General features: G+C 37.5%; 1 non-coding gene across 1 annotated transcript; it reads left to right on the top strand.

Moving 5' to 3' along the window:
- The first annotated feature begins 12,477 nt into the window (after window positions 1–12,477).
- LOC141716322 (small nucleolar RNA R71) lies at window positions 12,478–12,584 on the top strand. Its single transcript, XR_012573035.1, has one exon. It is a non-coding gene; the product is annotated as a small nucleolar RNA R71 (small nucleolar RNA).
- Window positions 12,585–12,751: the final 167 nt, after the last annotated feature.

Here is a 12,751-nt window from a genome sequence, read left to right as displayed (position 1 = left end):
GTTCGTCATGGAGTTCCATTGTCTATCGTATCTGATAGAGATCCAAGGTTTAATTCAAGATTCTGGAAGAGTTTTCAAGAATGTTTGGGAACAAGATTGAATATGAGTGCGACCTATCACCCCCAAACGGATGGCCAAAGTGAAAGAACGATCCAGACAATCGAGGACATGCTACGTATTTGTGCTATTGATTTCAAAGGAAGTTGGGATGAGTATTTACCCCTGGTAGAGTTTGCCTATAACAACAGTTATCACGCCAGCATTGGGATGCCACCTTATGAAGCCCTTTATGGACGCAAATGTAGATCTCCAGTATATTGGGATGAAATAGGAGAACGCAAAATACTCGGATCCGAATTGGTGCAGCAGACAAAGGAAGTTGTTGAAATTATCCAGAAAAGATTAATAGCCGCACAAGATCGTCAAAGGAAATATGCAGACCAGTCAAGAAAAGACATGGAATTTGAAGAAGGAAGCTTGGTATTATTGAAAGTATCACCGTGGAAAGGACTAACGAGGTTTGGGAAGAAAGGGAAGCTAAACCCAAGATATGTCGGACCTTTTGAAATCCTAAAGCGTATTGGCAAAGTAGCTTACGAGTTGGCGTTACCTCCGCACATGGAGCACATTCACAATGTTTTGCACATATCAATGCTTAAGAAATATAATCCAGACTCCAGGCATGTAATAGAATATGAGCCAATAGAACTTCAAGCAGATTTATCATATGTAGAGAGTCCGATAGAGATTCTAGAGGAAAGAGAGAAAGTATTGAGAAATAAAGTGGTAAAGTTAGTAAGAGTATTGTGGAGAAACCCAAAGGTTGAAGAGTCAACCTGGGAATTAGAAAGTGATATGAGATAAAAGTATCCTCATTTGTTTTCTTAGGAGATTCTGAGGACAAAATCCTTTTAAGGGGGGAAGGATGTAATATCCGGGATATATCGTGTAATTATTTTTGCTATTATATAATTATTATTATGTGTGTTCAGTATCTATTCTGTGAGCTAATTGTTAAGTGTTATCTGTACTTGAATATTCAAGAATAATATTAATTGAGTATTTTAATTTTTATATGTCCAAAATAAAATATAGATAATTGTCATATCTTCCTAATTATTTTTATATTGGTTTATGGATTTATAATAATCATCTGAAATTTCTAAAATCTTTTTCCGGGTAATTAAAATCTATTTTATAAAAACGGGAACCAACCGACGTCAACCGTTGTTACATTTTTGGAACCCGAAACTCTTTCGAGAACTCCTTCCTAACCTAATTGTAATATTACGAGCATTTTCCATGTTTCGACTTTTTCGATCCGGCATACGGTTTGTCCTGCGCGGGTCCCGGCACAACATTTTCGATACAATATTCGTTTCGGTAAATCAATAAAACCCGTATTTTCGATAAACGGGAGCTTTTTATTAAACTATCACAATTATCACTTCGTAATACGTGTAACCAGGCGCTGAGACCAAGACCGCAATACAAATTGTACTGATTTAGATAATTATCCCGAAAACCGATACCGTTTGGATCAGTTTTTATAAATAAACGTACCGTTTTATATCCGGAATGATCCAACGGGATACTAATTTTCCGTAATTATAAATAGCCTTTTACCGTAATTTATTTCATATCAAAATCATTTGCAGACAGATAATTATATAATTTTCAGAGAAAAACCCTAATTTCCTAAAACTGTTCTAAGAATCAAACAAGCATTTGGAGGTGTTATTGAATTCGGTTTGGAAAGCTCGAGTAACCAATCGGAAGGTCTTGAAGAGCTCTATCAGATTCTGTAATCCATACACCTGCAGAAATCAAGGTTATTTTTCTAAAAATTTATTTATTTTCGAATTTATTTTATTAAAAATATGAATTTTTGTTCGGATGATAGTTTGTATGATTTGATGATTGCATGTTGTAGAGTTTGTTTTCCTGATGATTTTCATATGTCATACGTCTGATTTGGAGTTCAATAACATGTTCAAATTTGAGTTTGATTTTCGAATTTTAAAATTAGGGTTTATAACCCGTATGAATGTTCTTAATTGAAATTTGGGGGTTTCTTATTCTGTGATAGATTGATGTTGTGTTATAGTGGGTTGTGTTCTCTGTGAAATTTGCAATCTAGTCGTATAAGTTTCATGAACCAACGAGGTCTGTAGAGAAGGGAGTTGTATTTTGAAGTTTTCCGATGTTCGCCGGAAACTGGAAAATTTCACGGCCAAATTCCCGCCAACTCAGGGATTGTTAGGTTGTTTTGATTGCATGGTTGTGTTCCTGGTAACCTGTAGATGTGATCTGGAGGTGTTGGTGGGGTGAGAACGCCGGGAACGTGTTCTCCAGCCATCCCCGACTTTTTCCGGCGACTAGACTGCAAAATTGCAGTTTGGTCCCTGCAGTTTTGAAAACGATGCAGTTTGGTCCCTGTAGTTTCCAGACTTTGCAAAAATTGGATTTCTGTTTTAAAAATGTTTAAAAATCATATTTCCTATTTATTTTTATTATAAAAATTCATTTTTAATTTCTGAAAATTTTAAAAATTATTATTTTAATTCTGAATATTATTTTTAATTCACAAATAAATCTAAATTAATTAGTTAATTAATTTCAGTTAATTTCAAATTGATTAATTGGTCAATTAATTCAAAAATTAATTGATTAATCAATTTAATTAATTATTAATTGATTTTAATTAATTATTTAATTAGATTTAATTATTTAAAAATGATTTTAAAATTCTGAAAAATAGTTTCGAGCTTTAAAATATTATTCTAAATTTTTTCCAAGGCTCGATAATTATTCTAAAATTATTTCGGAGCCAGAATTGGCCAACCGAACCCTGTTTATTAACCCGAAATTGATCCAACGACCCGTTTTAAATCTGAAAAATATTTTAAAAATCATTTTAAATACCAGAAAGCCTATTTATGACCCGAGACTTCTTTATAAATAATATATCATTGATTACATGATATATTATGTGCTATATGTGAATTGTTAATTGACTATCGGTCTATATATTCAGTGTTTACTTGATTATTGCATAACTTTCAATCCGTTTATGTGTTGAATAGAATTCCATGAGTAAATTATTGATAGATGCTTATGATATGTAAGCTAGAAGAGGCAAGGCGTAGGAAAGGGAAACAGTTAGTTGAGGAGTAAGACGATTGTGATTGGAAGCGAGTGCAGTGTAGTAAGCTAATATCAGGCAAGTATTCCGAACTTTCTCGAAATATTGTAATACGTGATAGTCTGGTTGATATTGCAAGTGCTCTGAAGCACTGAAACCTAAACTCTGATTCCAGTTATTGTTCTTGAGCCATAAACCTTATTCATTCTAGACCATTGATTGTTGTATACCTAAACACAAATCTCAAGTATACGATATTACTCCACAAATACATGTAAACAAAATCCCAAACACTGAACTGAATTACTTGTACATTCAATCATTGTATTCTATGCTTTGAAAGCCCAAATCTTTGAAACCCTGAAATGTTGATTCCTTTGTTATCCAATTTTTTCATTACCCAGCATTCAAGCTTTTAAATTGCCTTATTGATCCTTACAAGGATTGAAACCCTTTCATTATTAAACATTTATTGTTGTTAATGATTTCGGTTATTGTTTATTATTGCATATTCTGTTATTATGTTAGAATTGGATTGTTTTTATAAAATTGTGGACCAGATTCATGGTCAGACCATATAATGGTCAAGTTAGGCCAATGTGTGTCTTGGATCCAGTAGTTAGAGCAATGCTGTGTTCCTTGCTCGGGGTTAGTGCGTGACTGATCAGCAGCCTAACCTTGGTTTTTAAATTAAAAGTATAATATCCAATTCTAAATCATAATCCAATGTTCACTTGATATCATAATCATATTCACCTGATGATCATTATTCTCAGTTTTGTCATTGTGACTTGCTGAGCTAGTTAGCTCATTTTTGCGATGTTGTTTATATTCTTTCCAGTTAAAAAAGAACCAGTTGGTAGCAAGGATCCCCAGTCCAGCGCGAGAGCTAGGGGTTCAGGTTGAGAAAGCTGAGCTAGTAGGCTTCTTTTGGGATAATTTAAGTTTGTAAAAGTTTGTAATAATGTTTAATACTCAGTTTGAGTTTGAAATAGTTGGGATTTGAATGGTTTGTAATATATTAGTGTGTTTGGCTTGTGTGCATACTTTAACCTGTTGCGGTCCGTGGTGGTTGGTAAGTAGGGTCACTGCATATATTATTATTATCTTTATTATTGTTATAAGCAGGTTATAATTAAGGTGTGTGTGTGGACCCCAAACTTCTGACCCGGGTTTGGAGGGTGCCACATTGGAGGTTATTCGCTGTAATTCAAACGCGAAAATACACGCAAGTATACACGATCACAAGTAGTATAAGATTTAAGTTGGGTTCGTTCCCATAGAGAATTAAGTTTAGATTATGCACTTATGCAACAATGTATGGTTATTGTTCATTGCTAAGACAAATAACAATTAGAGTTTTGAATTAACTAAGAGATTTTACTAAATAACATTAACTAAGAGAATTAAGATTGAATTACTTACATGAGAATAAACATGGGATTCTAACTTCATTAAATACTTCATTCAAAGTTATGTTTTTTAACCTTAGCATGTGATGGTGATGACAACTAATCAGATAACACGAAACTAGTATACGCTAACTTTTATTATACATATACCATACCATCAAACATCCACAATTAAGATAGAAGTTGAATAGACACCAATTATGCTTAGTCCCTATATGTCTATAAAGATTAAAAATATAATGGTTTAAGAACAAGTTATCTATCGTGATTACATATGGTGAATAAGATGGTTAAAATTACCCATAAATTATGCATGTTAATTCATACATAAATCTATGCTAGCATGACAAGTTCTAAACCTCTATATTCACTATCGCTTCAATAGAGATTAACAAACAATCTTAGATGTTAGCTACGCATCAAAGACGAATAAGCACAACTAAACTAGGAAATCATAAATCACCACACACAAAGGATTTCTAAAATAATTAACTATTGAAATTCATAAATAAATCCATTAGAACCCCATGACAATGATTAGTTCATAATCGAACTCATCGTTATCATGCGTTCCAATGAAAACATGATAATAAACAATATAAGAGAACTAGGGTTTAAAGACAAATTAAAAACAAGCATTCGAAGTATCAACTATATTGAAGAATACAAAAGTCTTCTTCTCTGTAGCCGTCTTGTGCTCTCTAGGTCTTCTTAATGCTCTCCCTTGGCTCCTTCTTCTTAAAAACATCTTTTTATTGGTTTATATAAGCTGCTAGACGACCCGGGCTCGCTAATTCTTCAAAATAAACTCAAAATAGGATTCTGGCCCAAACACCTGGCGCAACCTCCCCACACTCCGCGCGGGCGCGCGCTCTTTCTGCCCACATGGCGCGGCCACCCCGCTCTCCCGCGCAGGAGCACCGTGCCTCTGTACTTTTCTTCATTTTCTTATTTCTTCTGTAACTTGAGTTCTGTTTGTCAGAATTTGGCGATTTAATAGTCCACGCGAAGCTATCGAGATGCTCTTCAACATGAGAATGGTCCTGACTTCATAATCTGAACTCCTTTCAGCATATTTCCTTGAAAAGCTCATTTATTCATCCAACTAATGCCTGTACCACAAAAACACATCAAAAATACCAATAACTTGAGTCCAAAACACCAACTTAAGCTCGTAATGAAGCGTTCCAAGTAGATATAAAATCCACTTATCACACCCCTAAACTTGAATCGATGTTTGTCCTCAAGCATAAACAGACTCAAAAAACTACAAAACATCCTAATGCATGAATGCAACTACGTGAATGCAACTAAATGATAATGCAATCGATCCCCTCAGAATAACCATAACCAACCAACAAGCTAATGCCTCTAAGAATGCAATGACTCTATATAGAGTTCAAATAAACCCCACAAACCTACTCATAAACCAGAAACGTGTGTGTGTGGATGCTTAACAGATATACTCTCGATACTAGATCAATAACTATATCTTATCTTTCATCAAAAAAATCACAAGTTTATAAATAGAATAGACGTTAAACACATAATGACTCACAACACCTCATTTTTACTAGAGTTATACAAGGATTCATAGCGAGCGTTAGGTTAGCGAATCCTAGACTATCAAAGCCTTAGGTCACTAGGCACAAAATCCCCTAGAACTTAATTACTCGAGTATTAAAGAGCTCACTCTTGATCAATTATGCATAAACACATATATATTTTTCTTTTCTTTTCTCTTTTTCTTTTTTTTTTCTTTTCTTTTCCCAACAATGTCTAAATGAGTATGTTTCATTCCATCTCATTCAACCCTAGACTGCTCATAAATTATGAGCCGGCTACTAGCCATTTGACTCCTAGCCTTACTCACAACTAGCAATGAAATCCAAGTTTTTCTCCAATTTTAAAAATTTAGTATTCTTTTATCATTAAGAGAATAGCAAAAATCTAGATATAAACAAGTGATTAAATCTCAACAAATCAAGAAGCATGATCATGATCTAGCTCAAAAGCAATCCTATAAGACTTTGTGAAAAACAATTTCTGGCATGCAAATCAATTCATTAGGACTTAAAGAACCCTCTATTGGTCATCACCACACTCAAATTAACATCAACTTATCAATCAGAAATAGCTCAACCTAAGGGATCATGTTATATACATGCAAATGCAACTATATGAACTCACATAAAAATACAAACAAATATGTCCTATATGAACAATCATGCAAAAATTACAAATGAAATACAATTAAACATGCAATATGAATCTATATGAATCTATATGGACACATACAAACTAATCCTTATATTATCACCCCCAAACTTAAAATTTTCAATGTCCTCATTGAAGGTAATAATTAGGATTTCAGGCATACCTAGTTATCAGAAAAATCACCCTCCTCGGGTGGAGTATCAGGTGGCAGATACACAAAATCAGAACCAAACACCGACCAATCAACCTCAATATGAGTGGCTCAGAAAGCAGTGCCCGAAGCCTGTGTCAAGTCGGCTGCAAAATGACTCTGCATATCGTGCATCGCATCATCCATGCATCTGGCCAATCTCCTGAACTGCGCATCGCCAAGCCCAAAACCATCCCCTGCCTCCTGCTGGGCATGCGAAGAACTAGCCTCTCCACGAGCGGCTCTCCAAGCTGCACGCCTAGCCGGAGAAGAACCACCAGTATAAGTCTGATCAGCTGGGTGGCCATCGGGAAAATAATCATAAGTGTAACCCATACCCTTCTCATCAGTTTTTCCACTATACCATTCTTGCATCACTGCAAATGAGGAGCTATCAATAGGAGCGCTCAACATCTACAACTGCTCCAACTCGGGCCAACGGACATCAACTGAAACACAAAGCTTTGTCACAATAGAGGCATGAGGAATCGCCCCCGATGTCCTGCTTTGCAAAAATTACAGCATATTCTGATATATCACCTGACCGAGATCCACATACCCCTTATTCAAGATCCCCTAAAGTAAAATAACATGATCAACAGTAACATCATGCTGATGCGAAGAAGGCATAATATTGGCACACATAGAAGCATTCCAAGCCCGAGCATACCTATTCATGCATACAGCCAGAAAAGTGAGCCGCTCATTCGTGTCCCTCTTGCACTTCCATTGTGTTCTCGGAACACACAAATTAATCAAGATCAAAATCCTCCCTTGACTTGTTCACCCATTCCTCCTGCGTTGGCTTTCTTGCGGGTTGATTGATAACCCTACGAATAGCCGCTGACGTGTAATCCACCGTTAAAACACGTAACACAGAAAACTCATTCTTATCCGCCCTTGCATTCACATAAAACTCCCGAATAATGCTCATCAGGACAACAACAGGTACCTCATAGAAAGTCTGCCAACCCATCTCAATAATAATCTCTAAGTGCTTTCCATCCCTCTTCGTAGATAAGAAACCCCATTCCTTCGCAATTGATTTGGACAACAATCTCGTAAACTCAACCTGAGCATCCGGAGAAGAAAATCCGTTTTCCGCTCCACCAGCACTCGAATCACTAGAGCTGCTACTCACCACGACTCTCGATCCTTTGGGTGCCATTGAAAGAGTAATAAAGATTTTGTGTGTATGTAGTGTAAAGGAGAAGTTAGGGTTTTGGAATTGAAAGATATGTGATTGAGATGTATGTAGGATGTATGTATATATAATAGAGATGGGATTGGGTTAGGATTCTTTAGAAATAAGAATTAGGGTTGGATTAGGGTAGAATAGGGTGAAAAATGGGCTGGGGTTGTTTTTGTTTTATTTTTTCTGTTTTTTTCTTTTCTCCAGAACTGCTGCGCGGCCGCCCCGCATCTTCGCGCGGGCGCGCCCTGTTTCTGCCAACCGCGCGTGGCCGCCTCGCTCTTGGCGCGGGTGCGCCGTGCTTCTGGAAAAACTGATTTTTTCTGCTTTTTTTTTCTGATGCTAGTATACAACAAACATGGGTTGCCTCCCACGAAGCGCTTGATTTACGTCGCTAGCTTAACGTAAATCTTTGAATCAAGTTGTTGATAGAACAACGCTCACCACCTCGCGGTTCGCCGTATTTCCATAGTAATGCTTTAATCTCTGCTCATTCACCTGAAACGCTTGATTCAGATGCGTATCAAAAATCTCTATAGCTCCATGTGGAAACACAGTTTTGACCGTGAATGGCCCTGACCACCTCGACTTAAGTTTTCCCAGAAAAAGTCGGAGACGGGAGTTATACAATAGAACCTTCTGACCGAGCACAAAAGGCTTGCGCACTAATCTTCTATCATGCCATCTCTTGACTTCCTCCTTGTACAGTTTGTTATTCTCATAAGCCTGTAGTCAAAATTCCTCAAGTTCAATTAGTTGAAGCATTCTTTTCTCTCCAGCAGCTTCCATGTCAAGATTTAACTTCTTCAAAACCAAATATGCTTTATGCTCTAACTCCGCAGGCAAATGATACGCCTTCCCATACACCAACTAGAAAGGAGACATACCAAGATGAGTCTTGAATGCTGTTCTATATGCCCAAACAGCTTCATCTAGCTTCAAAGACCAATCTTTTCTTGATGGACTCACCACCTTCTCCAAGATACGTTTAATCTCCCGATTAGACACTTCAGCTTGCCCATTAGTTTGAGGATGGTAGGCTGTGGCAATACGATGATTCACATGATACGTTTCCATCAATGCAGTGAACTTACGATTACAGAAATGCAATCCCTCATCACTGATTATGACTCTTGGAGTACTGAAATGCGTGAATATCTGCTTATGAAGTTAATCACCACCTTAGCATCATTGGTTGGTAACGCTTTAACCTCGACCCATTTAGACTCATAATCAACCGTCAACATAATATACTGATTATTGCAGGATGAGACAAATGGCCCCATGAAGTCGATTCCCCGAACATCGAAAATCTCAACTTCGAGCATCATATTAAGAGGCATCTCATCTCTCTTGGATATATTACCAACTCGTTGGCAGCGATCATATCTCAAAATGAGCTGATGAGCATCCTTAAACAAAGTAGGCCAGAAGAATCCTGCTTGAAGGATATGGGCAGCTGTCTTCTCTCCACCATAATGTCCACCATACATAGTAGAATGGCAGTCACGCAAAATTCCCTTATTCTCACTATATAGAATTCATCGCCAGATGATCTGATCTGCTCCCTGTCTGAACAATAATGGCCCATCCCATCGATACCACTTCACCTCATGTAGAAACTTCTTCCTTTAAGCATAAGAGAGTTCTGGGGGAATAACATTACTCACCAGATAGTTCACAATATATATAAACTATGGCTCTTCTTCTAGCACCCCAAAAAGTTGCTCATCGGGAAAAGATTCATTGATCAATGTCTTATCCAGTGAAGCCTTTCCTTGATCTTCCATGCGTGATAGATGATCTGCTACTTGATTTTATGTACCCTTTCTGTCCTTGATTTCCCGCTCAAATTCTTGAAGTAAGAGAATCTATCGAATCAAGCGAGGTTTTGAATCTTTCTTCAATATCAGATATCAAATAGCAGCATGATTAGTGTAAACTATCACCTTTGTCCCAAGCAAATAAGATCGAAATTTCTCAAAACCATAGACAATTGCCAGCAACTCCTTCTCTGTGGTAGTATAATTCAGCTGAGCACTATTAAGGGTTTTACTAGCATAGTAAACCACATGGAAAATGTTATGCTTCCTATGGCCAAGAACTGCTCCAACTGCATAGTCACTAGCATCACACATCATCTCGAAGGGCTCATTCCAATCAGGTGCGGTAATCACAGGTGCTGTAGTCAAACTCTTTTTCAAGCTCTTAAGAGCCGCTAGACATTCTTAATCGAATTTGAAGGGAACATCCTTCTCTAACAGATTGCACAAAGGCTTAGAGATTTTGGAAAAATCTTTGATGAATCGCCGATAAAAACCCGCATGCCCAAGAAAACTGTGGACTCCTTTAACTGACATTGGTGGAGGATAATTTTCAATGACCCGTACCTTGGCCTTATCCACCTCAAGACCCTTGCTAGATAACTTGTTCCCAAGAATGATACCCTGTTGCATCATAAAGTGACATTTTTCCCAATTGAGCACCAGATTGGTCTCAACACATCTTTTCAGCACCAACCCAAAATTGTGCAAGCATTCATCATAAGAAGTCCCGAAAACGGAAAACTCATCCATGGACTCCTCCATATTAGTGCCAATTATATCTGAGAAAATGGCCATCATGCATCTTTAAAAAGTAGTAGGTGCACCATAAAGTCCGAAAGAGACTCGACGAAAAGCAAAAGTGTCAAATGGACAAGTAAATGTGGTCTTCTATTGATCTTCTGGAGCAATGCAAATATGATTATATCCCGAATATCCATCCAGAAGACAATAGTACTCATGACCAGCCAACCAGTCAAGCATCTGATTAATGAATGGAAGTGAAAAGTGATCTTTCCTTGTGGCTTTATTCAACTTTCGATAATCGATGCAAACTCTCCATCCTGTGACTGTTCGAGTAGGGATGAACTCATTCTTCTCATTAGCTACAACGGTAATGCCTCCTTAGGCACACACTACATCGGGCTCAACCATGAACTGTCAGATATAGGATAAATGATTCTTGCATCTAGGCATTTAAGAATTTCCTTCTTCACAACCTCATTCATGATAGGATTTAGCCTCCTTTGTTGCTCAATAGTTGGCTTCCTTCTTTCCTCAAGCAGAATTTTATGCATGCAATAAGAAGGGCTGATTCCCTTGATATCTGCTATAGTCCATCCACTTACTGATTTAAACTCTCTCAGAATTCTCAAGAGCTTGTCTTCATCACTTCCTGAAAGGTTAGATGCAATAATAACAGGCAAAGTAGGTGCATCAACTAAAAATGCATACCTCAAGTGATCAGGCAGTGGTTTGAGCTCAAGTGTAGGAGCTTCTTCAATAGATGGTTTGAGAAGCTTTGGAGAATTTTTCAGCTCTTCCAATCCAAGCGACTCGAAAGGCAAATCCAACTTCCTCTTACACGGAAATGCATTCAAATACTGCATTTGCTCTTCCCCTTCTTCATCTTCACTTTTAAAATCCCCCGTTAAGGCTCTTTCTAAGGCGTTAGTCCTTAGCAATTGTTCAAGCTCCGAAGTCACTACGGAGTCGACCAACTCCACTTTAAAGCACTCCTCTTCATCAATAGGGAATTTCATTGCATTGAAGACATTGAACGTGACATCCTAACCCTGAACTCTCATTATACGTTCACCTTTTTGCACATCGATAAGAGTTCGGCCCGTAGCTAAGAATGGCCTTCCCAAGATAATGGGAATCTTCTTATCCTCTTCAAAGTATAGAATAACGAAATCAGTAGGGAAGATGAGTTTATCCACCTTAACCAAGAGATCCTCCACTACTCCTTGCAGATAGGAAATGGAATGATCAGCCAGTTGTAAAGACATGTTCACAGGTTTTGGATCAGGTAGTCCAAGTTTCTTGAAAACTGACTAGGGCATCAGATTGATGCTAGCTCCCAAGTCACACAAACACTTGTCGAATGACAGATTGCTAATGGTGCAAGGTATTGTGAAGCTTCCCGGATCCTTAAGCTTAGGAGGTGGTTTCTGTTACAGCACAACACTGTACTCTTCAGTTAGAGCAATGGTTTCCAACTCCTTGAGTTTTAGCTTTCGAGATAAAATACCATTCATGAACTTAGCGTAGATCGGAATCTGTTCTAGAGCGTCAGTAAAAGGTATGTTAATATGCCACTTCTTTAAAACCTCCAAAAACATAGCAAATTGTTTATCAAACTTTTACTTCTGAAGTCTTTTAGGATATGGAGGAGGTGGGTATACCTGTTTATCCCCTATATTACCCTCAGGAGCATGGGTCTGGACTATGCTCCCAAACTATTATAAAAGCAATTGATGATCATCCAGTCAGACATTCCATGATGAGGACACTTCCTAAGCATCTCCTTGTAGCGCTCCCAAGTTTCACATAAAGATTCTCCCGACTGCTGCGCAAATTGAGTAAGAGCATTCCTGATTACAGCTATCTCGCAATAGGGAAGAATTTATTAAGAAACTTTTGAGCAAGATTGTTGAGTGGCATTTATGATACTTTATTACGCTCCGTAAAGCTTTGAATTAGTGATTTGTACTCGAGTTATTAGTATTTTTGACGTGTTTTTGTAGTGTTTTTGTATTACAGGCATTT

Source organism: Apium graveolens, chromosome 3 (genome assembly GCF_009905375.1).
Source record: "Apium graveolens cultivar Ventura chromosome 3, ASM990537v1, whole genome shotgun sequence".
NCBI lineage: Eukaryota > Viridiplantae > Streptophyta > Magnoliopsida > Apiales > Apiaceae > Apium > Apium graveolens.
This window is presented reverse-complemented; position numbering and strand designations above follow the sequence as displayed.